We start from the raw sequence: 4,779 nt of genomic DNA on the forward strand, positions 1-4,779 counted from the left end.
GTAACGAGATCGTATCTAGTTAAGGTCTTCCGTTTCCAACGGAAGACCTTATTGTTTTCGTACTGTATCTTATTATTATCATTAAGGTCTTCCGTTTCCAACGGAAGACCTTATAGTTTTCGTACGATTTCTTATTATTATTAAAGTCTTCCGTTTCCAACGGAAGACCTTATTGTTTTCGTCCTGTTTATTATTATTTTTTTTTTCCAAATTTTGTGCACGCGATTTCTCGAAAACTACTCAACCGATCTGAACAATTTTTTCACAGATGATGGGAAATTATCTGAATTTTATATGTTTTTGAATTTTTTGTCGTCGTCACTTCCGGTCCGGATTTACGGTCGATTTTGTAATTTTTTACGACCAATTTTGTGCAGAGTTGATCTCAGAAACTATAAGAGATATGACTTTGAAATTTTCAGGATAGGTAGAGCATGGTTTGAAGCTGTGCACTATTTAGTTGTTTTGCACCAGTGGCGCTATTCCTTGGAGCTCGCTTAGGCACAAAAATGGGGTACAGATTTCGAATCAAAATTTGCATATGTTTTGATCAGTATCTTTTTATCAGTTGATATTTTGACAAGACATATAGAACAAAAGTAGTAGAGAATCAAAAGTTCTATTCAATAAAATCAAGAAAAAGGGGCTGGCCCCTTTAATTAGGGACCAAGAGACTCGTAAATTCTATTACGAATAACTTGAAAACGATAAATATTTTGTTATGCATTATAAAAATCTAAGTTGTTGATCTCTACATTATCGGTTTGAAAGAGTCATCGTCAGGCCCATGTATGACGTAATTAGGGTTTTTATTCTTTATCTTCAAATTTTTTTTTTTTTTTTTTTTTGGGGGGGGGGGTAATTTTGAAATTGTATCGATATCTCATGGTATCATTTTATCTAAAAAAAAAAATCGGACGGAAGACCTACTCGTTACTCGTAACGAGGTCGTATCTAGTTAAGGTCTTCCGTTTCCAACGGAAGACCTTATAGTTTTCGTACGATTTCTTATTATTAAGGTCTTCCGTTGGAAACGGAAGACCTTATTGTTTTTGCTTTGTTTCTTTTCCTCTATTATTATTATTCTTTTTTTTTTCTCCCACGTTTTCTCAAAAATGCTTCAGCCGATTTTGATAAAACTTTCAGATCTTGTTTATGACAAAATTTGTAAGAAAAGTACGTGGGATTTTTTTGGTCGTCACTTCCTGTCCCGAGATATTAAAGATTTTATGTTTTTGCTTGTTCACCAGTTTTCTCCAAAAGTATTTAAGATAGAACTTTAAAATTTTCAGGGATGGTAGAAAGTGTCCAGCCGCAGTGTACTACGCATATTTGAACGTCCGCCGTAACTTCCGGTCGTCACCGGAAGGAAACAAAAAAAGGTCATTTTTGTACTTTTTTGTTTTGAATTTTTGAGAGACACATAAATAACTTCAGAATATGAAATCCGTTTTAAAATCGATCCACGCATTCTCGAGATTTTAGGCTTCAAAGTCTTGAAGCGAGAGTCCGCGTAGCTCAGTCGCTAAAGTGGTGGACTTGTGCCCAGGCGACCCGGGTTCAGTCCCCGAGTGTCGAACGTTTTTTTCTTTCTTAATTGAGGTTTGTTTCACGATTTTATCTTTAAAATGATGGATTTTAATGTTTTCCGTTTTATATTTATTTATTAGCAGCTTTTTTTCCCATTACAAATAGATAACTTGTTTCGGCCAGCAGTTCGTTAAATTGAAACGCTCGTCGCATCGCAGGCATCAAAGACGTGCCGCCGACGTACCCTTGCAGTACGCTGGGTTATTTGTCGGCATCACAGAAATGCCACCATCTCAATGACACACTCAATATTTAGCAATGCATCCACGTTTAAGTAAGTATTCTACATGACCTTAAAAAGAGGACTGATTAGTATTTATTCACATATATAGATACACGCATGCATGTATATAAATTTGTTTATTGTCATACGTTGCTGATATACTGATTCCCCAAACACTATAGAAACTAGAAAATCTCTCTCTCTCTCTCTCTCTCTCTCTCTCTCTCTATCTATCTCTCTCTTTAAAGTACAAATGTTTTAGCATTTGAATAAGAACTAGTTCAGGTAACATGCAGTCAATTGGAGAGAGGCTAAACGTACATTGGCGTCCAAAAATTATACATGTATTTATTTCAAGTTACGGGATAATGTCTATGGATTCAAATAATTTGAAATTCATTGTTTAATGATTGTCTTCATACTGATTGGAAGTCAACGCTAAAAAGTCATTTTTTTAAAGATGGTGTACTTTTTCCTTTTTTTTGTGCATGTCTATTTACGGATACAAATATGTTGCCTGTCTGGGATTAAGAAAAACCTCCGAAGTTTATACACGTAACTATACAAACGAACGGGTGACTGCGACAAGGTTTGAAAACTGACCATCCGTTTATGAGTGTGTGAGCATAAGAATAAACAGATGTAAAAAAAATCAATAGTTACATCTTTCTAACAACGCTTATACATATGTATTTTATTTAGAAATTGTGTAATATGTGATATTTAGAATTTAATATTCTACGTATAACATAGAAGTCACCGACCGACCCCCCCCCCCCCCCTCCCAATTCATAAAATCATTTAGTTTTTCTGGCCCGATTTTACTTGATCTTTGATCTTGGGCCTTTAATTTCAACTAATTACCATTCTAGATTACTGTACTAATTACCAGACCAATTCGTTCATTAATAAAAGAGTTATGAAGTTTTTGGCATTTGAGTTTCAATTGTCGTGTTTGACATGAACTATAAAAAAATTCTAACTCCCAACCCCTTTACTCAATCCCCATTCTTATTGTTTGTGAAATATGCAGCGGATTGAACAATTAAGACGAAATTCCTGAGATTAAACGGCGCTTATTGCCTATTCGTGGAAATTAAATTTACATAGTACACCCACCGACTCCCCCCCCCCCCCCCCTTCCTATTCACAAAATCATTAAGTTTTTCTGGCCTGATTTTACTGAATCTTTCATCTTGAACCTTTTTTTCAACCTAGTTCAAGTCTAGATTACTGTACTAATGACCAGACCTATTCGTTCATTTTTAAGAGGGATATGAATTTTTGGGCATTCTAGTTTCGATTGGCGTGCTTGACATGTACTGTAGAAAAAAATTCTAACTCCCGAGCCCCTTACTCAATCCTAATGAAATTTTGTGTAAATGTACCTCGGACCCCATTCTTATTGTCTGCCAAATATGCAGCGGATTGAACAATTAACAAGAAATTCCTGAGATCAAACGGCGAGTATAGCCTGTACGGGGACTTAAAATTTACACAGTACAAGGGATGTAAGCAGCCGCGTAATATTTCTGTTGCATGTATATTTCTTGTTTTCCGTTTAGTCTGTATCTACGATAGCGTGTGAACTACTTATGAATGTTAGAACTGTGGAAATTACTGTCATCAGATTTTTACCGAATAAATTTACGTGTTACTGATTTCGTTATTTCTACATTTATAAAGATTTTATCAATCAGTTATTCTGCTGAAATAGAACAGTCAAACATAATAGTAAACGACACGAAAAAAAATTCTCAACACTGAAATACATGGGTAAAATGCATCAGTCAGTGTTTTAGGACTTCCCCTAATTGTTGTTAACCGAATCCGAGATCCACTCCTCAAAATTCTATTTTCGATTTATTTAAGACGAAAATCAAGCTCGGGTCTTTTCACCCCCCCCCCCCCTCCAGACACAAACACGCATCAATATTTCAAATGACATCGCACTGTTACCAAACCTGAATAGTCAGACATCTGACACGTTGTTTTTTTATCTCTTACAAAAACTCAGCTCCTCTCCCGGGCGGAAACGCCCCAAATTCAAAGACAAATTCGGGAATTATTTCGCGTCAGCTATGTTTTGAGACACCTGCAAAGGCTGTGTGTTCTAATCTCGCCGGAGCCAAGATTTGTACTTTCTCTCTATTTCTATCTCTCCTTTTTATCTAATTTTCTAACTAAAATATTCAAGATAAAAGGATTTTTGGACTGTAGTACAAGTTGAAAAACACTCTTCAATTAAGATTTAGACAAAAACAGTCTTTTATTATTAGGGTCTGCCGTCTTCAGCGGAAGACCCTTCTATTCTTATTGTTGTTAGGGTCTTCCGTTTACAAAGGAAGACCCTCTTTTTTTTCTTCGGTTTCTTTTTATTACAGGTCATTAGACCTGTTGTTAGGTCAAAAGACCTCTTATTTAATATGAAATAAAAGTGGGCTGGTCCTTCAAATTAGGGATCCAACGGGGTGTATAATCCTTCATCCATCGCTCTTTTAGATCTCATTTGCATTTCCTGATATGTTTCGTTGATGAAGATAAAAGGCAAGGTCATTTCCTCTTCTAAAAAACGGACGGAAGACCTCCTCGTTGCTCGCAACGAGATCGTGTCTAGTTAAGGTCTTCCGTTGGAAACGGAAGACCTTATTGTTTTTGCTTTGTTTCTTTTCCTCTATTATTATTATTATTTTTTTTTTCTCCCACGTTTTCTCGAAAACGCTTCAGCCGATTTTGATAAAACTTTCAGATCTTGTTAATGACAACATTTGTAAGAAAAGTACGTGGGATTTTTTTGGTCGTCACTTCCGGTCCCGAGATATTAAAGATTTTATGTTTTTGCTTGTTCACGAGTTTTCTCCAAAAGTATTTAAGATAGAATTTTCAAATGTTCAGAGATCGTAGAGAGTGAACGGCCGCAGTGTACTACGCATATCCGAACGTCCGCCGTCACTTCCGGTCGTCAG

The sequence above is a fragment of the Magallana gigas genome, chromosome 2 (assembly GCF_963853765.1).
Source record: "Magallana gigas chromosome 2, xbMagGiga1.1, whole genome shotgun sequence".
Lineage (NCBI taxonomy): Eukaryota > Metazoa > Mollusca > Bivalvia > Ostreida > Ostreidae > Magallana > Magallana gigas.